The sequence below is a fragment of the Falco rusticolus genome, chromosome 4 (genome assembly GCF_015220075.1).
Source record: "Falco rusticolus isolate bFalRus1 chromosome 4, bFalRus1.pri, whole genome shotgun sequence".
Classification (NCBI taxonomy): domain Eukaryota; kingdom Metazoa; phylum Chordata; class Aves; order Falconiformes; family Falconidae; genus Falco; species Falco rusticolus.
In genome coordinates, this window is record NC_051190.1 from 18,065,636 (window position 1) to 18,091,170 (window position 25,535).

Consider the following 25,535-nt stretch of genomic DNA (forward strand, 5'->3'; position numbering starts at 1 on the left):
AAAGGGGCAAAGCATCTTGTAGGATCTGGCTTATTCCCCAAGTTTATCCCTTTCTTACTAATAAAGATTAATTCATCATAAGAAGTCAATTTTTCAGTCTTTCTTCTCTGGCCCTTACAAATCCATCTGGAGAAAAGGAGACTGGAGTAGTCAATTAGATAGACTAGACAAGACAACATGCAGAGAGAAAGCACAGTCCTCCTTCATTTGGCTTCCTGTCTTGCATTAGGATTTATATTTCATTATTTCATTTCATAAATGGATACAATGGGCAGGATAATATTTAACACAAGGAACACATCTTAAACAGTAGGGAAACTTTCTAACATGACAACATGTAAGCACTGCTTGCTATGCCTATTATTGGAGGCAAGCTAAGAACAAGGTAGGCTGACAAGCTGCCATAGTCAAGTTTTGTCAAAAAAAAAAAAACAAAACAAAACAAAACAAAAAAACCAAACCACAACACAACAACAAACCAAGAAAAAAAAATAATCCCCAAACTATATGGATTTCTCAAGTTTTCAAGTTTTCTCCCAGACCATTTTGAAGAAAACTGGGATACTCTATCCTATTGCTTTCCTCTCAAGTGCCTTTCCTCACAATTCACTGTTCCCTAATTCTCCGAATTAATTTTTCCACCTCGTCACCTTACTCCTGCCTTCACATCTTAGCTCTGCTGCTCCTTGCACCCAACCATTTTCCTCCACTGCCATACTTACTCTTCACCCTGCCCAAACCCCTTTCTCAGAAACCCCACTTCACAAAACCTCTCTCCTCTTTGCATAAGTCATTTCCATGTCCTCACTTTACTGAACAGCCTTCAAGTGCTTAATCTTGCATTTGTCTCGTCTTATTTAGAGTAGAGCCTTGGATGGCTCTTATCTATGTTTGTAAAGCACCTTGTAAATTAACAGCACTACAGAACAGGGTGAGTTTTTTAATAAACGAGCTAGACAGAGAGACAATGATGAGAATAATAAAAATATTCACCATCAAAGCAGTATGGGCTCCTTATTCAACAAGAGACAACAGTGCAGATATTGGTGTAGGTGTGGGCAATATCAAAGGCACAGCAGACTAAAGAAAGGAAGGTAAAAGAAACAGGCAATCCTCCAACTGGCAAGCCTGGAGGATCAACCTGTTTCCTACTCACTCCATGCTTGCCCTGTTTTGGGTTTGGGGTTTTTTTGTTTGGTTGGTTGGTTGTTTACAGTATCTCTTGCTAATGAATACCAGACACAAGATTTTGAGACAGAGAACACCTTGGCCTGCTGCAGTTGTGACTAGGCTTACATCCTTATAGATGACATCTTACTGAGTGATAAAGATCACTGTACTTTTTGGGTAGAAACTTTTATGCGTTGATTAAGTGGGAAATCTTAACCTTCACAAGAGCTAGAAATGTGATTTAGGCTTCTAAGGGGGTTTCCCCAAGAAAGGGGAGTATTCAAATATATATAAAACTTTTTAAAAGGTTGTCTTGGCAATTTTCCAATACACGTGCTTTGGTTTCACAAGTATTTCAAGCACAGCTAAAGGACTGCATGACTTGTTGCCAAATTTGTATTCACAGCAACCTCAATGGGCAAGAAACTTCATACATGCAATCCTGAAAAGCAAATTTAAAGCATGTTAAATAAATATATATATACACACACACAGATACTTTCTTCTGAGGAAAAGAGTACACTGTACTTTTAAGCAAAATATTCTACAGCAGAAAAATGCATAAGGTATTTTACAGCAAGTTGAAAAAATGTTGAAGACAGCATAAAAGTACCTTACATAGCTCCTGTAACAAGTTTATTGGCAGACTGAATTTTCATGCAAGTACCTAATATACATACCATAATAAAGATGGGGAAAAAAATAAAACCAGCTACCAGCTTGTGGGACAGAAGCTTCTATGCAAGTCAATATGGAAAATAAATATACAAATAGGAAAATCCAATTGGCCGTGACACTTCATTCAAATATTGTCTACAAAAACCACCTCACACAACAATATTTGGAGATAATAAGCAGGTGGCCAGGGGTTCTGACAGAAAAGATTACGTAAAATGAAGTTGCTGATTTAAGAGAGTGTATTTATTTATGTATTAGACTTACAGCCTGAGTCAAAACTCTTTGGAGTAAACAAGGGAAAATCCCATTGGTTCCTATCATGCTTACAGTGGTGATCCTGCACTCACTGGAGTCAATGAAAAAATTTCTATTGACTTCAGGAGAGCAAGGTCACAGTCTGGACTGTCTCATGAGAAGGAAGTTTTATAAGGGAGAAGAGAAAAAGGGAAAATTTGGAACTGCTTATGCCACATACTTGAGTTTGCCATGTTTCTCATCTGAAAGACCAAGCAGCCGGGTCTTCTTTTTAATTAAAGTCATTATTCACCAGACATCAGATGCCAAGATAATAGTAGAAGCCATTTTTTTAGAAGGTACATCATAAGGATGGACTAGATCCAGCTCTAACGATCAATATATAGCTGAAAGAATGTCTGCTTTCAAGCTCAAATCCTGCTTCCTTTAGGTGAACAGTCCTGTTAAGTCAATACCAAAATAAATCAAACCAGTTGGCCCTGAGCACACAGCCCAGGAAACCCAGGGCTCACTTTCAATTATCTTGTTTGAATTTTAAAGCAGTGACAGTGCTCCCCTGAAGTGCCAGGAGTCAACAGGCACACAGGTGTTTGCAGAAGGCAAAATTAAGTTACCTCATGAATGCATCCTTTGGTTTAGTAGCTGTTTTACTGTGCACTTATTCATGCTTCATAGCTAAACAAGCACGTAAGAGGTGTCCCCTGCTCATCTGCTGGCAAGGGTAGGATGCTAAGGTTTGAAAGTACTGCTGCCACGCAAAGGAAGACAGTGCTCTCTTGTCCCTAGTGCGCAGCTCTTATGGAGTATAACAGTGAAAGGTACTAAAAAGCCAAAGACATCTGCATGCATCATTTGCATTAATTGGATTGCCTTGTAATAGTCTTTCCCCTCCTACATGTTCACATCTATATTTCCTCCTGCTTGTTCACATGCATCTTAACACTTTTTATTCTGTTGAGCACCATATGCATTTCTCCTTAATATTCAGACGCATCTGTGAACAGGTGCTGAACAAATGCTAAGTGTTAACATACTGGCTTTCTGTCCCATTTCTGTCAGTGTTAGCAATCTAGAGGACAAGCATTCAGTTTGCAGAGTGGCTTTCAGATTTAAGAAAACTATCAGTGTCTTGACAACTAACCATCAACTCAGTCTATTCTCTGCCTAGATCTACTGAAACCTGTTGATTCTGCATTCAGGTGCCCAAAGGCAGCAAAAAAGGAAGAATATAAACTCTTCTCCTGCACATTTTAACTTCCATCTTGCACTAGATAAACCCTCATCTTGGGTTTGAAGTACATTTAAGGTACAGCTGAGAGCATGATGACAGAAAAACCCAAGAACAGCCTTAAAATATTTTATAATCAATGGATTCTCAGGAAGCCAAGGCATTAAAGAAGCTGGGACTGAACGATTTTAAAGTGTGAAGACACAGTAAGTGAATTCTACACTGGACACATCAGGAAAGCCATTTCAGGGAGAACTGCACTGAGAGAAAGGGAGAAAGCAGGCTGTGGAGAGACAAGCCCCTTTGGGCTCACTTAGAAAAAGCCCATAAATTTATAGCTCTTCACCCATAAACCTATACAGATCTGCAGTTTAAGGGCTGTCAATATTTGCAGTTGAAATTCAGTTACATCTTCACATTTAAACAAGAAAACTCTCCAAGGAGAGATACATTTTATCAGCAACAATACCAAAGAAATGTTCCTGTCATAGAACACCTTCTGCATGCTGAAGAGGGAATGTCTGCCAGCCAGGCACTGTGGAGGACAGAGGATGAATGTTGAAAACTAGGGGCCTCTGGGTTACCTCTGATCAGGAGCCTGGCGTATGTGTTACTCTCAATACCCCAAACCTTTACAGCTTAGCTTCCCTAGAAATACCGACGCTATTCAAGTTCACTAAGGACACTTTCCTTATCTCTCCATACAGAGCACAGACATAATGGGACAGGGCTCGCTAACAGAAGCAACCTCCAGGATACTCCCTGCTGTGAATTTTGCTGCCTTCCATAATGAAATACCTACAGATAATAATAGCCCTCAGGTGCCCAAGCCCAGGATGCATCTTAACGATCTCAAGGACTAGCCAAACAAAGGCTCTGTGACCGTTTCTTTGTTAGCTGTGGACTTTCCAGCCCAGAAGATGGTCCTGTGTAGAGCTTCACAGTTTGCAGAGAAGGCAGTCATCATCTCTGAAGAAAAGAAAGTACAAGCTAGGAAGTTACTAGGCTTGCACATTACCCAGCACACAGTGTTGTGAGTAGAGTTGACTTAATCATCAACACTGAACTGTTTATTTTCAATTTAATACATTTTTTTCAACTACATATTTGACAAGACCTTATTTCACTTTCTTCATAGAAGTCAGGGGGCAGATATGCAATTAATGCTTCTAAAACTCTTTGAAATCCTCAAATGAAAGAGAAAATACAATTATTGTTAATAAAATATCAAACATCACAGTGATGTACTTCAAAACTACAAGGAAAATATCAAAGAAAGAGGAAGGCTTTCAGAAGGTTGCTAGCCAATTCTGTCCACATCCATTTCATCTCTGTGACTAATTCTAATCACTCACAAGGAGTGCTCTTTCAATGCAATATACGTGCAGGCAGCATGCCTTTATCCGAAATCCTGAATAATCTCTTTTTCTAATTTCTTAACCAAGAAACATATGGAAAAGACACATTTAAAGGGAATTTTTATCTCTGTTTCATAAGCTGCCCTCTTTAATAAAGAAAGCAACTAGCACCGTGGAGAAACAGCACATCTAGACAGTAGGACAATATGACCATAGCTCAGCACATTCTTCAGTAAGCCTCAAAACCAGCAAGCTTGGTCTGGATGACATCAACTGCATCATTTATTTAAAAGGCAAAGAGGATGTCTGTCAATAGGAAGATGAATGGCTATGGAGCCTAATATTGCAGACAACAGTCAGAGAAACAAGTGAGTTTACAAGTCAGCCCTGATGTTTTCTGGAAGAGGAAAGCACTCTAAAAAGCTTGATGTTGCACCTTCATTTAATGCTGGCTTTTGCTTACAAATATATGAAGTACACACCAAGAGGCAAATATTCCTAGAAAAAACCCACATTATTAAAGGAAATAACATGTTCTTTTTCACAATTTTTTACCATACGTATTTATGAGAACCTCTCCAGTTCATGGGATGTTTTGGGGGAGGAAAGGTGAGATGTTTTGAAAGATGACAGCTCTTCTCAAAAGAAGAAGCTAAAAGTCACTTGAAAGGCAAAATTTACACACCATCTTCTAGGCTTCTAGGCTCTTCAGCAGAGCTTTTCTCTACTACCATTCCATCACCCACTAGATTTTTTCATAATAATGTCACATTCATGTCACAAGGTCCTGACTTAGATGCCTCTTCTTCCTCACGGATATACAATATTTTATATATATATATATAAATATATATATTAAAAAAAAGGCATAAATTGTCTCTGCACATACAATTCAGTCCAGTCTCACTTTTAAAGTTTTACCTTTTTACTTGTTAGCAGTTAGGGACTGGACTGTTCAGAGGGTCTAGAACTGCCACAAAGACCAGTTCAACCAGTCAACTGCTCTCCAATAAATAGACAAGGAATATCTTTCCATAATCATTTGACCATGATAATAGGCAAAGTATGATGTAGCACACACACCAAAGGGAAGAGAAAAAAAAAGGGAGCAAGGAATCCTATTTGCTATCCATTAATCTCATGTTCCTCAAATACATAGCAGTGTTTTGATTACTAGAGCTAACATCTGTAACAAAACAAGCAAGCAAAGATACAGTATCTCCCAGATGAAGGATTTGAGATTGCTGCTTCCACAATCTACAGGTTTCTAACCAAGGAGTTTCTAACAGCCCATAAAGTTACAGCCTTTGTTCCACCCAAGACATTTGCTCTTCATCAGTCGTGGAAGCCAGTAGTATGGCATGTGCAAAATCATAATCAGCGTTTTAACTGGATAACCAGAGAACCAGCACTGAACCACTTTAACTTGTTTTGGGCAAGAAGCGACACTCAAAGAAAACAGCAACTCTCAAAATGAGCAACCAATTTGAGAGGAACCCTAGGGGTACAATAGATCTAGATGTGTATTTGGAAAAAAGGTGAGTGACCTCAAACCTTGATAATGAGACCCAAAAAGTTAATGAAATCAAAAGCATAACCTTTCAGTGCAGGTGAAGGAACATGCTGACACAGCTGGACAGAATCATGTAACAGTGAATTCTTTGGCAAGTGTCAGAGGTCACATCCATATGGAGATTAAAGTCCCCTGGAATAAGTAGCATAGGTGACCTTAGATCAGACACAAGCACTGAGACTTCTCCAAGGAATGAAGCATTAAATCTGAGTGGTCAATAAATCAAAACAGCTGAGACCAATGTAGGTGCTGTAAATGAGCGAGGAAGGGGGGTATGGTTGCTGCAAATGAAAAGAAAGGTGGATGAAGAGTGACCTGGAAGCAAAAACAAATTAAAACATAAGCCTGTCTACCTGCTGGGGTGCTACATTGAAGTTAATCAATAAGGACTGCCTTTCAGCCAGGTAGAAATATTCATCCTGGTTCAAGTACACATATCACCTTTACAAATGAAATCTAAAAGCATAAAACTTCATGAAGTACCATGGAGTAAAATAGTGCTAATCATTTCCTATGGAAAACTTTCTATTGTGTGGCTATTTTAGGTGAGGCAGAGAAGAAAATACAAGGAAAAGATTTGGTTTTCCATCACAACATTGTGCTCTGTAATACAGAAGTATTTCCCACATGACCCATTAACATTCACTCTCACTATTACATGCGGACCACTCTTTTCCTCTCATTTGTTCCTTCCTTCACAAGTTTACCGTGAGAGAAAGGGAAAAAAGAATGAAAGTAGTTCCCTGGAGAGATTTCTGCTAGCCTGAAGAAAGCAGGTACACATATATCTGCATAGGCCAGACTCACAGTTATCCACCATTTTTTAAGCAAAATTTTAATTTTCTGCCCCAATATTGAGGGCTGATGGCATCTAATAACAGCGTTGCTCTTGCCATCAGAAAGTAAAAGGAGCATACCTGAGACCACAAACCGGGGAGAAGGACTATCACATCTACATCCCTAACTAGCTCTTCATTGATGGCAGAAGCCATCCTGACCAAACCATCACTGATGCAACCCTCAGGCATCGGGGCGCAGGTGAGCTTGCTGGCCCCCACAGCCTGCTTCCATTGGCAGCTGCTCAGCACGCCCAGACTCAGCGCTGCCCTTTTACAACTTCATACTGCACATCTATGGCACGCCAGAAGTTCCTTTAATATTATCATAAACTTTAAGAAAGAAAAATGAAAGAAAAACTCTGAAGTCTGTCTCACATATGCAACAAAATAAATGTTGAGGATTAGGCCTTGTGCCCTTCTGAGCATTCCTCCATTACCTGAAATATCAAATGACTATTTTGGGTTTAGCTGTGTAAAACAAATATTTGTAATCCACTAAATGCCAGAGGTATTTTTAACTCCGTTCAAGGTCATTCATCAGACAAGAATGATAGTTGTTTAGAGAATACAAAACAGCAATTGTCATCTAAGTCATTAGACTCTGCAGATTAAGTAAACAGCAGTTGCCAGAAAATAAAGTAGATGTTTGTGAAAGAAGCATTTTCTTCATTTCAAGTGAAAATTGAATCTTTATTCTCATGCCCAAGTATCATGGGTAAAACAGAGGGCAACCAAGGAAACTTGTACTCTGTTCTGTTTCAGTACTCAAAATTTACAAGGTACAAAGAACTTCCACGTTTCTGTTTTATGTTTTTTACATGCAAAGGTGTGTTTCCCTCCTTAAATGAAATCACTTCTATGGGACTGTAAAGTAATAGCACCGTGCCTGAATTTGGCAGTTAGAGGTAGGCAAATGAATAATTAATCATTAGTTAACCCTCATTTGAGAATCCACTCAAGAAAGATCCAGATATAACTGTTATCATTAAATGGTATGGTTTATGAAAGCTTTTCTGGTTGTCCTGTTTGACTGTCTTAATTTAGACGACCGACTTTGGCAGTGAATCTCCTTTCCATTAATTGCTCTGTGTGTATTAAAGTCCTAAAACAGTATTTGTTGCACTAGAAGAATCATCTTTTGCAAAAAACAGGAGCAGTGGATAAGACTGTGAATTTGAATGATACATTTCATTGCTGAAGTGAGATGAAATTTTCATGCGATAGGCAAATCAGGCAAATGGAATTTCGAGGAACGTTACAAGCAATCAGATCAGTTAATGCACTGGGCACCAGGCCATCAGCTCCTCAGCTGGTCTTCAATCCCTGGAAAAGCCCCTATGTCTTGATCACCACTGATTAATTATTTTCAGAGTTTGCCTCATTTTATATCAGGTTTTACATAGCTGTAATGGTTACTTTGGGTTTATTCCGATGGAATGGATGAGAAAAGCATCGCAGCAGTCCAAGTATAAGATCCAGCTGCTAGTTAAGCAATAAGAGGTCATAAAACTAAATTGCACAAATGCATTTTTAATTCTGAGTGGTATGAGGACTTGTAAATGGTTTCAGCATGCGAAGACTGTATCCAACCTGGCTGAACAGCTAATTGAACTTAAGCTATTTTAACTATTATATCCATAAATGCAAAGCATAAGTGAGCTTTCCAGAATGCCAACAGACTTTTTTTTAGTCAGTATTATTGAATTATGTTCTTTTTTTCTTATATGGAAAAAACTAACACTGAAGAGTGCCCAATATTTTATGCTACACTGTAACAGTACAAAAGACAATAAAAAAATATAATCATGATCAAATAAAATGAGAATCAGAACCTGGTAACAATTTCCCATAGGCCCACATTATAAATCATTACCCTGACTTACAATGCTAACAACCAAGTAATAATTAAAAAGGTCAGAATTCAGAAATTGTGAGAGCCTGTACATTTCCCATTTCATACTTATGATTCTTTTTCAAGGCTTCAACATTAATACTTTTTTTTCTTTTCAAGGTTCTGCAGATGACTTGAGCCTTTCAACTTTCACTTTTAAATATTCTTACATAAAAATAAAAGTGCAAACCTAAAATTTTGACATTTCAGTTGCAGGCTGTAACCCAAGGTAATCTCAGAGGTACAGTTCAGAAAGCCAAATCTAGAAATCTGAACTAGGTGCATGCACAAATGGGTGCTGCCACAACACACATTCTATGCTGATCTTTCACCTTATTTCCTCCATGCTATTTATATTTTTAAGCCTATGATCTTATGTAGCAAAAGGCCTTTTTGCAGTCAATATGCTGCTTGTTTTACCCAAATTTGGCATTTTTCATTTGGCAACTAACAACAATAAAGATATTTCACCCAGGCTTAAAATGTGAGTTCCTATGACAAAGCTATATGAATCAGTAAAAACAGAGTGTTAACAGACCCTTCTCAGAAACAAACTGAAGGTTAAGACATCCTTTTAGAGTTCCATAGATCCCCTTCCAACCACCCAAGAACCCAACTCTTCTCCCATTCTTATTAAAATGGACAGTCCTTGACAAAGATTGGGTAGATTTTCCATTATAATAAAGCCATTCAGCTTGAGGTAAAAATTTAAAATATAACTTTAAAATGCTGCTCTATGCTGTAACTTGTACAACAGGAACAAACTGAAGAGTAACATCAAAAGCCTTCCTCCACACCATATCTTAGCTTTGACAGAGACTACAACTCTGGAAGAAGGTTCAACAGTTTTATCCTTAGACCATATTCAGGCTTCACTGTCATCACTCAAAAGACTAGAGACGACTTGATTCCTGCAAATTATTGTATTTCGAAGGGGGGGTTCTACCACGAGGTGGAAATTTGCTCCCTGGTAACTGGGTGCATTTGCTTTGTGGTGTAGCAGCTGCAATAACAGCACTTTCCTACACCTGTATGCAGCAAGACAGTCACTGGCTTAGTCCCAGGGCACGTGCCAAGGTGTATTTGGATTGGAGGCTCCAAGGAAATAGAACTGAATGGGAAATCTCAAATTCCCAAGAGTTGTTAGATGTCCAGGTCTTATGTTGGCAAGGAAATCTATTTGAAATCAATCAATGGAAAAGAGATGTTTAAATAGTAGGAAGACACTTGTACATCTTTGTAGATCTTGGCCAAAAAAAGACCCAGGTCAGCCAGAAAAGGGGACATCATTCACTGCAGAAGAGGGGCACTGCCCTTCTTAGCAGGAACACTTGCCACCACTGGGTAAATTGCAGAACCAAGGTAGTGAAATTGTCTTTCTAAAGTATCCCAGCTAGCTTGTCAGACTTGACAAACTTTTATTCTTACCAGAAAACAACGGGCTTCCTCACCCGGTGAATTTTCCCTTGGCCCTAATGAGACTACCAGCAAACACAGAGATGAATTAGAATAGTCATTAAGGAGGCAGAGCATAAAAAATGAGCCACAGGAAAGGTTAGAGCTACGAGGGTGAATGAAGAAGAGCACATACCCTGTCACAATCGCTGCAGATGTGAAGGAAACAACCAGGGGAGAGAAGCAGATGTTCCTGTTAAAGCTGTGCAAATTTGACGGCTGCTTTCAAGGGTAATGGAGCAGCCATGGGTGGCAGGAGAGGGCATGCCATTAACTTACACGACGGTGGTTAGACTCCCCCAAGAGCCATTGACTTTAACAGCAATGCTCCACCATCTCCCCTCTGAATAAGATTAAAGGTGACCTGGTACCTGGCACGTCATTAATTCCAGTATCTTTCCACAAAGATGGTACTCTAAGATGGTTGGGTTTTTCCTCTTGCAGTGTGCACATTACAAAGGGGAAAATTTTTTAATATGTCTTCTGATCATATTCTCAAAAAAAGTAAAATCAGCAGTTACAATGCTTATTTTTCTTACCTTTAAAAACTGTATTGAGTAACTCATTACGAAACAGCTTCTGCTAGCATGGTTGGATTTTCTAAATCTCAAAACATGCATCGCCTCACTTGAAAGGTAATTTGTCAGAACAATAACTAACTTTGAAAATCCATGAACATTGTTGGATTATATATAGTGTCCTTCTGGTACTTGCTTTAGCTCAGTGTCTCACCAGGGACCGGGTGGGAAGGACCAACAGGCATTGCTCATGATAGCTGTTCTACAGAGCAGTAGCAGCCTCATAAAGGCAGATTCCTCTGCAAGACCCCTTGCTTGAAGGTCCTGAGAACCTAAGGAAAGGTCAGTTTAATCTGTAGTGAATCACAACAGCAGGAGACAGTGACAAATGCATTAGCGCCACTGAAGCTATGAAGTCCTTCATAGTCTATACAACACACTTGTGCACTGGCTGGATAGGCCATGGAAAAAGACTTTTCCACCCACACCCGTTCAATTCCTTTTATTTTCAGAGCTTCCTAGGACACTCTGCGTAGTTGGGAGTGCCTCTCATACACTACTCTTCGACTAGCCACCCCTTTAAACATGAACTACTCTACCGGCTCCCTCTGCTGACATCCCTCCGGCACCCACACCAGAGGACTCATTTCTGACAGCATCATCGTTGTCCAGCAGGTAGTTCCCAACAGCAGTGAAACTGGCCAGAATCACATTAATCTTACCCAGTCAGCTCAATACAAGAAAAGAACAGAAATTTTGTCTCCTATCTAGATAAGAGGGAAGAAGACAGCCAGAATGAAAATCACAGCCACAGCAATTTTTCTTAGGCGGAAATGTACTTACGAACAAACCCGAGATCTCCACAACTAATTTCACACTAACCACCTGTCTGATGGCACTTCCAAACACTACCAAGCAGATCTGGATTAGAAACAACGACCTTGAGGTGAAAGGCTCTGCATCTAATTACTCATCCATTGAGGCTTCCTGTTCTCATGTGATTGCATCTTGTAATTATTTTCAAGTGCCACTTTCAAGCACAAGAAATTACAAGACTTTCTTTATAGCGACTATAGACCTTTGGAGCACGCAAACCTGACCGTTTGAGATTAAGCAATATAATTAATGTATTTATTTCTGCACTACCACTACCATGAAGAGACTTCAATTGTCAGCACATTGACAGTCCTGGCTAGTCCAGTTTAATTCTACCTTGGCAAACAGAACATTTAAGGAAAATAATTCACACACCTGGACTACCATACCGTAACTTCTATAATTAAATAGTCTGACTTTTGTAAAGTAACAATATCTGCATTTCTGCATTAATAAAAATCTGAGTTTTGCTTTAAAAATATTACAAAATTGTATTGTTAGGCAAAGGCATCGCATTATTCAGCATGAAAATGCTGATGAAGAAATGGCTTTTCAAAACCTTTCTGTCACTTTATATATGATTTATTGCCTGCAAGCTTCCTGTTTAAATACTTCTAACCAAGTCCTGTACATTTTATTCATGTATTGCACATCATGTAAGAGGAAATTTTAACTGAGGTCTCCAAAAATTTGCTTCTCAGAATGTAACAATGGCAGTACAGAAGTTAAGGCAAATTTTCCGTTTACTTTTGGGCAAGGTTAAGGGAGAGGCAAAAAAGGAGAAAGATTTAAAATGTGTAAAATGAGTGTAAAATACTTACTGAGTTTAAAACAATAAAATACAACAAAAGATACATTCTGCTGTGAATTCACACAAGGAAGGATGCATCTAGGATGAATATTTTTATTCGTTCTGAAATTGGTGGCAGAGGACCTGAAGTTGTCAGAAATATGTACAGTTTGGAAGTGACCTCAGCTGAGAAGGTATCAGTCTTCAACAACATAATCCCCAAAGACTTCACTTTTACAAGAAAGCAGGTTTTCCCCTACTGAGTTCGAAGCAACCTCTGCTCTGAGAAGCTGAAAAATAATGATCTATCTTTAATCACAACTTGAAACTACAAAGCAAGCCAAACCAATGAGCTGACAGTCAACATATTCAGAATTTGATCTGGCCATGTAGAAAGTATCCCTAACTCCAAATTACACAAAGTGTTGGTTTAAAAGGCTCAGCATTGCGAGACTTAGACCTTCAGATATGACCTTTAAAACCATCTGACACTTCACTTTAAGTATCTTACCTTTACTGAAGGAAGTTTGCCATTAAGTTCACTAAAAACACAGGGAAGCACCCAAACATATGTCCATTCCTAGCACCTACAGTTCCACGTGGGATAGCTAAATGCATCACTTTTTCCTCAGGGACCAGTTTAACACATCCTAGCAATAAGAGCTATTCCACCATCACAATGATGTAGGCAAATGCAGTTCTCCCAAGTACCATGACAACTCCAAGATAACACCCACAACAGAGTCCCTGAGCCACGCGTTCTGCATTAGTTGTGGATGGGACACTCAAAGAAAAGTGTGATAGTTCTGACAAGGTCTTCCCTGCTGCCTCCCCATAGAGCCCACTCAGGCCACTGTGTTTTGATGATCCCAGCCAGCAGATGATTCCCAGCAGAAAAAATTGGAGAAGTTTTCAAGTATGGCTTCCAAACTGACTGCAACAGTCAGTAGCCTGAAGGATGAATCACTGTATTTAGTGTAAATTCCACTTCCTTCCTGAGCTTTAGGTTCAAGTACCTTAAATATCAATAGTAAAAATCCCAGACCACCAACACTGTCTTGTTAGCTACAAAGGCTGCCCTTTTTGCTTCCTCTTGAAAGCTATTCAGACTGTGAGCTGGGGTGGGTTCGTTTCCAAGGTGCCCCTGGCTTCACTTTTATTCTTTAATACAGGTGAGGCACTGAGAGTGCTGAATGGCCACCTGTAGGCATGCTTTAGAATCAAATGAACAATGGGGTGTGTCAAAAGAAGAACTCTGCTACCCTCCTACTGAGAACTATTCCATTTTTCAGTTTGTACTCATTAAATTTTGCTAAATATTAGACATGAAATCAGACATGTTGTTTGGCAACAAACTTGACAGCTATTTCCAATGGACTAAAAGAACCAGTATCATTTATCCCCTGCAGGAATGCATTTTGCACTCTGAAATTAAAAGGTGCAGTCTCTTGAAAATTGTAACTCATTTTTCCTTTTTTTTTTTTTAATTTAAAATCATTGACATTTTATATGGAATTTTGGTAATATATTGTTATTAAATAAACACTGAAATTGGGTAAGAAAGACTAGATTTCTATTTCTTTTAATGTTCCTGGCAGTTTAAACCAGACTGATTTTTTTAAATGAAATTTGCACATGTACATCAAATTTCAGTAAAAATTCCAACAGAGGAAGTCTATTAATCTAGACCCCATAAAGCTTGAAAATATTTCAGTGAAAAAACAGGCATATTTATGCATGAAATGTCTTGCCAAAATTGGGACTACATTCTTTAAAAGAATTTCTCACATGTTCTTCCTAATATTAGCAAGAACAGCACTGTGACTGATCATGATTCACTGCTTAAAGAACAGGCGAGTTTCAGGTCAGAGGTGGATGGCAATTACTGGCGTGAATAGATCCTATATTAGAGATTCAACATGTTGCCAGTCCAGCACATTATCCTTTGTCAAAGTGCGTAGACAATATATGGAGGCTTACTGTTAGAAGTGGAAAACATCTTTGTTTGCAGGATTCTGTAAATGGCTTGGCCAGGTACCTTCACACTATGAAGTTGATGCTTTTACTGCAACGGAACAGGGACTCTTTCTCCCAGCTGCCACCTCAGACCATGGAACACAGAAAGTGATGACTTAAAATCTTTAAAAGAGGAGCCTGTACCAAGGAGTGACCAGTTTCCAGCTACAGGCAGAGGGAACATACATAGCCCAGCCTCTTTTAGTAAGCAATCAGGCCTTGGGCATAAAAGTAAATACAACGTGGCTTATGTCTTATCTTCACTAGTACTGAACCAAGACAGGCAATTAGGCAAAATGAGAATGGACTCAGTGAAACCATTTGTTATTTGTTTACTGTACAGTATCATCTAATAGAGACTCCACAGAAACAAAATCCTTTCTGGAGGTCTTTGCTCATAACTTATTGCCCTAGAGACAAGAGATATCACTGATGCTATTTTAATCCACTAAGCTGCCTTTGCTCAGCTATATAGCAAGTCTTATAAAACTCTGCTGTGTACAAAGTCTCCTCTCTCCTGGCAAGACCACCAGTTTCAATCTGTAACAAGTCAGATTACGGCAAAATGACTAGTCGTAATAGTGCAGGGTATTGCCTTGTATTTTCAAATTTTAGGGTTTGCTGTACTGTATTAATGCATATCCACCAGCAGCCCTTGTCACCAATAATTACTATCCCACAGCAACAACACAAAAATACTTGTCAATTAACTAATTCCATTTTGACTGTCTCAGAAACAGAAGAGGAGAAATATTGATGTCTCCAAACCACAGTTAGCAGCTGACATCCTCTTTCTATCCAAGGGAGCTGCTGTCAGATGAATTGTTTAAAAAGATATTTGAGGTGGTTCTATAGAATCCAGTGAGGATGCACTGCACAACCTTCTTGAGGTACTATTAAGATCAGCACAAATGACAAATACTCCTTGGTGGCAAGAATTGGCAACTTGAGAAATGTAGGATTTATAGATGGCCAGTATTTTAAAGGCTAAAAGAATTTTGAGAAGAGAAATTGCCTCTAAAAAATAAAGCAAATCTTGACTTTTTCAGCAATATGCACTAAATATTTAATAAGGGATCCTGGAGCTCAGAAAGGTTTAAGACACTGTGTGAGGATATTGAACTAATAAGCTCCTCCAGTAAGCCTGTAAATACATATAGTTAAACACTACCTAGTTTATTTTAATTATTTAACACAGAGACTGAAGGAGGTTAATGTGACCCAGAGGACTTGTTTATGTTGAAAACTATTGCCTCTCCTTACTCAAAAATCTGCATGCTGAGCTGCATCATAGCACAGAGTTACAAGGGACCAATAAGGTATAGAGGTTTACAGCTGCTTGCTAACGTCCAAATGACAGCATTTATACCAGGGCACTGACTGCGTGAAGGCACAGGTAATATAAAAGTCAGGCCCATTGACTTGGTTGATATCACTGGAAAAATTCATACATTTAAGTTAGGCACATAGTCAAGAATACCCTTGATGTTGGGGGATATTGCTAGCTTCCAAAATTTAGTTTTACAAACACAAAACCCCCCATTGTTTACCATTCAGCTCACAAATCATAACTGCTATTTGTCCTTCTCTGTCTGTTCAGACCATGGATGACATGTCAATTTGACATTCAGCCTTGACCTCCAGCTAAGATAGTGGAGAAAGCAGCCTTCACTAAGCCACTGAAAACAATGAAAAAACCCAAACCACTTTAAAACAATCCAAAGGATAGTTATCAAACAACAGGAGGAGAAAACCACTTTTGCAATCTTCCACAGTCAAAAAGAGAGAATTCAAGGAAAGGTAACCATTCATGGCCCCACTGGGAAAGGGGACAAACAATCCAGTTTTAAGTAATACTATCTAAGGCCTATGTATTCACCTAACATCTCTGCCTTAAAAAGATGAAAAGCTAGTCTTGTATAAGAAAAAAAAAAAAAAAAAAAAAAAAAGGGCTCTAGTTTCATTTTTAACTGGGTATTTTGTTTTTCAAAAGAAATCTTGTTCTAAAACAATCGTTTTCATTTATCTTCAGGAATGCAAGCACAAGATGAGGCTTATGTTCCTTCTCATACATGGAATGAAAAACCGTAAGTCTCATGCGCAGCATGATGTGCCAACAAAAAACACTGTTTCACTCTGCAACATCTCTGACTATTTCAGAGTAATTCTCAGAGTCATCGTTCTGATTCTACAAACTAGTGTTTAGACAACGAAGGTTGTTAAAGACTAAGGAAAAAGCCACTGAGTAGAAGTCATGGGACTCCTAGAGGATGCATTGGCAAAAGGAAAGCTTTGGAGTTCACTGCACTGATGGTGTTATATGCATTCAGAAGGGAACAAATAATTGAAATTTTGCATATGTGTTTCCTAGAAATAAAGAATCTGCTGTGCTAGAGCAATACTATCAGCAGATCCATGCACAAATGCAGTTTTGCAGTGCTCTACTGTTGGAGATCTAGTGACTTAGAACTGCAGAATCCTACCCAAAGGCACAATAAACACCGTTACTTCGGCTTCTCAAGAGACCAGCACTGGCACCTCAATCCTTTGCCATTCATTCTCTCACCACCACCACCACCTTCTTTGCTGTTATAAACAGGGATGACCGCCACCGTGCTTTGTTTCTAACTCAGTGCTCTGCCTGAGTGAAAGGTGTGCCATTTTTAAATACTTTCTGAGATCCAGGTACCTAAATTCCACAGCAATTCGATTTCCAGCATTTAAATAAGTTGTGTTTGGGGGTTTTGCCTTCTAGAAAAACGGAACTTCAGGAAAATTACTGATCTCACAGTAAAAACAACTTGATTTTCAAAAAAAGCTGAGGTAAAATGATTCCAAAACCTCCAAGTAAGATCAACATCATCTTCAATCATCAGTGGGGCAGAAAAAGACAGAAGCTCATCTGTACAAAAAGCATATTTAAAAATAATTAGTGATTCAAATGTTTTATCTGAGAATGAGCCCAGGAGGTACCAGAGACTTTTCTACCCCCAGTCCTGAATAAAAATAGCACACTTAAGTCTTAACATTGTTGGCTTATTTTTCCTTTTCTGCAGGATTTTCATTACTGCTTTCTTTTAAAGCTCTCCCAAGACTGAGTTATGTGCCCGGAGAGCTTTTAAAGGAAGAGAGCTTACTTGCCTGGCATCTCTTTCCAGCCTCTCTTAGCTCTAATTACAAGGTAAAGATTAAAAAGACAAATGAGTTTTATCATTGCATCCTTGGCCTTTTGGAGAAAAAAAAAAAAAAAAAAAAAGGAAAAAAAAGTCAGCGGAGCTTCCAACCTCAGGTAAAATGTTGAAGTCAGCAGCTTCTACTGGGAAGGGTGGAAAGAAAAGATGAAATCCAATTTACAAAAAAAATTCACTACAAAGCTCACATGGCTTGTGGCAGTCTTGCTTGAGTACAAAGTTATGCAGCACGCAGGTGACATAATTAGGTCACTGGGGGCAAGGCTTCTTAGAACTATTACATAAAGAAATCCATAAAATTTCTCAAATTAGATTTCCTCCAGGTTTCAAGGAGGTTCAAAACAGCAACTCTGCAAGCAACCTGGAGTAAGCCCTTTCTGGAAACCCATAGCGTTGCAGTTATATGATCTAACTAAACAGTTATTCTCCATCATTATTCCATTCTCAGCTTGCAATTATTTATGGGATTCTTTCTGCTAAATATATTTTATAACTTCAGCACTGAACACGAAACAAGATTAAAGAGAAGCATAAGGCAAACTGCCATTGGTGTTTCCCTGTCATTTCAGGATGAGGAGTGACATTGTTCATATAATAAATATGGCTAATAAGAGTTAGACTTTGCAGATAGGATTTTTAGAAGTGTCTAAAAGCTGACCCAGGAGCGTTGAAAACAATGACCTTTCCTGCTCAGCATTTGTTGCTACTAAGTCAAATGGATGATATCTAATAATCAAAATCTAATGGAACAGAAATCAAGTGTGAGCTGGGCACTCACATGTGAGAATGACAGTGGTTGTGCTGGAAGAGACAGCCCCCAGTGTCAGGATCACAGCTCACCATGACAAAACAGCTACAGGTCACAGCCAGAAGCAGCTGCCCATGTAGGCATTTACTGGATTTTTCAGGCTAGTGCAATATCTGCAACTGCTCCTCTATCGCCACAGGCTAGATGGAATTGCCCCACAGGCAGTCTTGTATCTGGCCCATTTCACAGTGGCAATGCCATGAAAACCAGCATTCAAACCATCACCATCTTCTCCCATCAGAAGATACCAATTTTTCTGACATTAAACAAACCAAATCCCATTTCAGAGGCAGCCATCGCTTCTTGAGGTGACTATAAGAAATAATGTCTCATTGATTGTGCTGCTCCACTAAGTTGCATCCATGACAACATGTCTGGTTTCTTTCCCATTTTACATTACTGTCATGCCTTCCATTCTCATCCACTTCACAGGGCTCAGGCATCTTCTGTGCCTCTCAACTACAACAACTCAAGTGCTGGTTCCAGCACAAAGGTGCATTAGTCAGCAAGCTGCCAGGACACAGGGCAAGTAACCCTCACAATTACACTACAGCTTTTTCTTAGTGGGGGCAACAATGTACCTCACTGTTGGTTTTCTTCACATTCCTCAAAAACCTACCACACTACAGATCTTCATTTGGTTATGTTTGGCCCAGCAGTTCCACAAAATGGTTGGGGAGTCAGTGACAGTAAGAGGGACTATAAAATTACATATGTCCTGCTCCTTCAGGATTAAGGTGTGTTTGAAATGCAAGATGTACACATGGTTCCCTTTTGAAAAGCACTGTGAATTAAACAGTCTCACTAGACACAGTAAGACTCAGCCATCTCTTGTTCTCTGCAACAGCGCCAGTTCCATTAACTCTGAAGCATTTCGTAATTAATTCAGAACATGCTGGACTACTGGACTGGCAGGTATCACAATACACAAGAGCAAACTGAAATGGAACAGAATAACTAAAGAAAAGGAAGAAACAAATTACTCAGGACAAAAACCAAAGCATTGCTCTTGCCACCTGTAGCTAATCCCAATACTCAGAACAAGACACCACACAGAGATCTACTTAACAGCAGCCTTTTTATACAACTATTACAGCTACATAAATAATAAATAATCTCTCGACTATACTGTATCATTTCCTAATAAATGTACAGGAGACAATCCCAGTACACATCTACACTGTGCCCTTTAAACTCCCAAATTCCCCTTAAACTCCCCAATTTCTTAGGATCATGTCATGTGTCTGCCAGCTAGAGATGTTCTGTCCTCTCCAAGGATCTTCCATCATCTGTCACCTGGGGCATACGCTGCACCACTCCCAAAGGGTCAATCACAGAGCTAGATTAATGATGCTAACCAGTTACCTTCTCTGAATGACACAATTAAACCTAATTAAGAGATCTCTTTACTGGCAAAAAAGTCCTCCTTCAAAGTGATTTTTTCCTTTAGACTTTTAAGCCAACCAGATAAATTCAACAGCTGGGACAGCCCCATAAATCAAACAGCCCCAATTTCCATAGTGCAGCATCAGGTAATACATTCAGCCAGCGCACATGGTTTGTGTTGATAAGTTTCAAACAGGTTTGCGTCACTATATGTGCAAGCAAGTTCATGAGGAGGTGAACAAATTGCCAAAATCTTGTTTCATTCCAAGATTAGGGGCCATAACAGAGGTCAAGCATCTACCAGCTCCAAGTCTGCATTTTCCCCCACATAATAGTTTTCTTTACTTTGTTATCTCCACAGTCTTGCCTAGCACCGTCACTAGAACCTGAGGTTGGGATTCTCTTCTACATATCCAAAAGGAACTACTGGGGAATTACTGTTAACAATCCAGTCACTGGGTGCCACTGCTACAGCATTTAGACAGCCCCAGCTGCTCTGGGGAAACAGTCTGTGTTTTGATCTCATTTCCAGCTTGCAACAAACAGCACCATCTTTATTCTACCCACTTAATACCATGTTCACCCCCTAGTAAATAGAAGTGTTTCCTCTTAAACTTAGAAGCACCTCCAAAGAAAGCAGGTGGGGTATTTTCCGAAATATACTTTGCTGTCATTTCAGCTACAGTATTTACTAATACTCAAGGACAATTAAAAATAAATAAATAAAATATATCAACATTTAGTTGCAAGAGACCACAAGTCAAAAAATAAAGAAGCTCGTTCTGTTGATTGAAGTTCAGTTACTACCTAGATAACCCAAAAATGTTATTACCACCATTAGAACTTTAATTTTTGTGGCACTGTCTCATACTGCAGAGAGCATCTTAACTGAACAAATTTTTTCTCTTACTGTACAGATTCAGCACACAAATAGCTGAAAAATATAGCACTGACACTGAGGTAAACTGCCCACACTTTCATCCTAATGGATGGTTAGCCTCGGAGGTGAGCTGGATCCCATTTAAATGCTGGCACACATACAAAGTATTGTAGGCACTCAGCATAAAATGATGACAATTAGTTAAGAAACATGTTATGTTTTAAAGGTACAATGGTACGCAAGATGTTACAAATTTTAGGTAACGTAATTTACATCTTAAATAGACTCAAAAATTCAGATACTGCTTCAAGTAACATAAGGAATGTGGGATTGCTCAAGGTCAAGTCTAATTACAAAGCCTGCTAAGATGAGGATCATTTTTTAAGTAGTGGGAAATTAAATTATTTGTCCATGCTATCTGGCAGTCAATACCTACCTGTTTTAATCACTGTTGATATAGACTAATAAAAATCAGAAAGGAAACCTCCATAGCCAGTTTCAGTTCCCTTTCCGGGTGTTCTACCTGACATTCAGTGAGCCGAGCTGGTGGTCGCTGCAGTCTGACCCACACCAGGCACACGGACATACCACCTACTTGCTGGCTGACTCAGCCCCCTGGCTTTTTCAAGATCTAGTCAAGCAATACACATTCTTGGATGCTGTAAGAAGAGGAAACTGAAGACCAACATGTGCCTTTCCTGGATACACAGAGGTGAGTAACAGAAGATTAAGTAGGGAGAAAGTCACATGAAAGCTGGGAGAATACTGGACAGTCCCACTGCTTAACTCAGACAAAAAAAGGAATCTATGGATGTGTTCTGCTGCTGCCATCCAATGGGGAGGTTGAGTAGAAAGCACTTGAGTAAAGATCGATGGCTAACAAGGGCTGAGTCTGAGTCACTGTCAAACTGATGCTTATTCTGCACCTTGTTGCCAATGCCATCCAAGACAAAAGTTTTCAAAGTAAAATAAAAGTGGTGCTGAATAAGAAACCATTGTAACAGCCTGCTCCTTATGCACAAGGACGAAAAAGGCACTCTGCTGCTCCAGCTCATTCCCGGTGCTGCCTGTGAAATCACTCTATGGACTTGATCCACTTCAATCCTGCAGCTGTTTAGCTGTTTTAAGATGCTGAAGCTGATAGAGGAATGGTTACACAAAGCTTTGTAACATGCAGGATCTCAGCTTATACCTTCACAAATTTCAGATCTTCAAATCTACAAATTTCATTGCAGTGAAAATGGAAGTTCAGCAACTACCTTGTACACAGACATTTGAAAAATCCTACTGGCTGCTGATCTGCAGTGATCAGTATCCAAATATCTTGTTAAATCTGGCTTTAAAAGCCCATATCTGCCTCGTTTGAGTACTTGGGAGCTCAGAATATAGATGTATAGAGCAAAATGAGACTCTCATACTCTGCTGTCTACTTAGCATCCCCTCCTAGATAACAGAGGGCCTCAGAATTCGTAAATGATAGCATAACATTTTCATTATCCACATCATTACTTGTGGATGATGAAGCAGAGGCAGTGACAACAATTTAAAGCCAACTCAAATTGTCAGGGTACAGTCTACAGGGCAATTTATGAGGAAGATAAATTTCTGATGCTAATAGGACTCTACAGCAAGATATCAATAGGCAAGAATTCCTCCAGCAAATCAAGGAGAATGGGAGGGAAGCAGGGGGAAGTGGACTGACTTGGGATCAGGAGAGAGGAAAAGGCAAATACTTCCTCAAGTCTAGCTGCACAACCAGCACTCTGCTTTGTGAGACCGAGATGCTGCTGAGACTGACTCTTCTTTCTCTGTCTGTATTTTTCATACCTTCATAATATTTCCTGTAAAATTACTACAAGCAACATGAAATTATCATTTAATCCACAGCATCAAATCCCACTACACAGAGCTGTCCTAAACAGCAGTAGTGGTGCAGCAGTCAACCAAGGGGATGATGCTTTCTTCTTGGTATATGGGAGGAAGTAGATGAACTGGGGCCCAATAAACATCATTTACCAGTCCGGACATTCACCTATACCATCAGCAGAATAGAATAATCATAATTCACATTTCAACTCTTTTGACTACTGAAGACATACTCACATCAGCCTAACTCTTTGATTATCTTGGGATTTGTATAGCCATTAGAAATACTGACACATGTTGTCTTACTTGTACAGTTCACCTTCCTGAAAAGCATGGATGCAAAAACTTTCTACTCTCCAGTAAGTCCTGAGTGCTGCAAGTAATATTCCACTGGACTCAGGCAAAACTTAGAGCTGCCTTGTGATTACTTGTTATACATTGCATCAGGCACTAAGTCAATTTTCTACAGAGAATCTGCAAGTATATCTGCCCTTATTTTCTCTGCCATATGGTCAGTTCAGCTCTGTCTGAGCAAGATGTCAAGCCCAAGACCCTCTCAGTGCTTAATTTCAGAAGGATTAATTTAAGATAGCTACATTTTGTCAGTAAACAGATGTCCTTGATTTGCCTCTACACAAAATACAAAAAGCCCATTTACCTTTTAAGATAATTAACTGCAGCATTAAACCCCCAGTAATTCACACATACCCATACAAACAGTGCATAGAAAAGACTCACAGCACATAGCACGAAGAATAACCTCAACCTTTGAACATTTTTACCAGGCTACTACTTAACCATGGCTTAAACTTTAGCACTTGTTTAGATACAGAGCAGCAGAATTAACTGAAAATGTACAGTATATTATTTAATCTCTGATTCTAGTCAAGAGGGTATGTAATCATTAGTGCAGACCTATTTATCTTCCTCTCGTTTCATCATTCAGTAATTTAAATGTGATTTTTGAATTTCAATTGGCTTATCAAGTGCTCAACGACATCATGAGATCCTCTCTCCACCAAAAGTGATTTCTACCTTTCTTCTTCCTTGAAAACTGTCATGTCCTGTTCACTCCATCAATCAGTCTGACATTATCTTTCTTTCACAGAGCAGATAGCTTAAGTCATCAGATTTATGCAAAAAACAACAAGTAGCTCTCATTGCCCCAGAGAGCACTTTGCAATTGGATGTTGTTCTTTATACACACTCCTATTGAAGTGCAGTGTTTATCTTTGTGTATTTCATGCCTTCTTTTTATATTCATCAATTCTTTGCTTAATGCTTTATTTACAGTACAATATCAATGACCTTTTAAAAAAAAATACTACTTATTGATTTTCAAATGTATAGAAAAAAGACAAAGAGGAAATGGAAAGACAAGGGTATTTAAGAAACCCATTAACACAAAATGGGACATGTGAAATACATATTCACATGCTCACGTCACTCATCTGTTAAAACACAGACCTCTCAACACACCACAGCACACAGATAACTCCAGTCATCAGCATCTTCCTTTCATGCTTCTCGCCCTGTGTGGCACCTCCAGTAAGGATCAAAAGTACCCTTGCTTTCATTTAAGCCTGTAATCTCATTCTTCAACTAAGCTGTCACTCCAGCTTCACAGGGAAAGAATGGTGTTTCACTGAAAACTGCTTATTGTAAATGTTGCACATCTTGGTTCTGTCTTAGGACTTTATTGTATTTTTTTTAAGTTTCTACATCTGTGGTTAGCCAAACGGTGGAAAGGAACGGTACTGCCCTTGTCCCTGGCAAAGCTCAGGGGTCTGCATGCCCTGAAGAGTGATGCTATCAACCAGCCATTTCAATGGGGCAGTGCCAGAGTGCTGTTGGCTTTCTACATAGTGAACAGAGAGACAACCTTGTCACCTAAGCATCACAGTCACTGCAACTCTCACAGGGAACTAAGCAGGGCATAACAATGCTTCCTCCCCCCTCCTCCTCCTCCTCAGCTGGCATAGTTTGTGATTTAGCAAGCAGTGGTCATGACAGTGAAGGGGTGGTCAACCTCCTCTCTGCCAGAGGTCAATACTGCCTCTCAATTCCAGTTACCCTAGTGTTACCTGTGCTTCACACTGACTTCTGAGTGAAATGAGTATCAGTCAATTGGTATGCAATGGCTGTATTGCCACCTCGCTCACCTGAGACAGAAGGACCCCACTTCTCTTCCCCATCCCCACAGGCAAGTGGCAAACCAGTTCTTTGCAAACATGCTAATGTAAGAGCAGTGGCAATTAGCAACATCCATTGTCTCCTTACAGCCATCTGCCGAGGCTGCTACAAAACAGACATCTTTCCACTGCTTGTCCCCGGCTGAATTTATCACTTCACAACATGCAGTTTTTCCTTGGTTAAGGCATGACCTTGCTAATACTGTTTTTTATCTAACAGATCTCAGACTGAAAGCCTATGTCATAGTCCATTAAAAAAAATACAGCTAGCAAAACTTATATACAGTAAGAATAAAGTACTAAGCATTCCATGCAAAATGTTAATAATAATTTAAGAATGCTATTTCTTTACATGGCCTTTTGACCACCTCAGCTAATGGACTCTGGACTAGGGAATACTGGAAATAAATTTGGAAGGACCTTACCAGTTAGTTGTCAGCTTTGATAGACGTGTACCTTCACCGTAGCTGGCCAGAACAGTGCAATGATGGTATTCAGTATTTAAGTAGTGCTCTGTGTTATTTGCATAAATAGTAGCCCAGCCACCAAGTCCCAGGCAAGGCAA

General features: G+C 39.4%; 1 protein-coding gene across 9 annotated transcripts in view; it reads right to left on the reverse strand.

Moving 5' to 3' along the window:
• Nucleotides 1-25,535, reverse strand: part of TAFA4 (TAFA chemokine like family member 4) — a 93,792-nt gene that overhangs the window by 16,154 nt on the left and 52,103 nt on the right. The window lies entirely within an intron of this gene.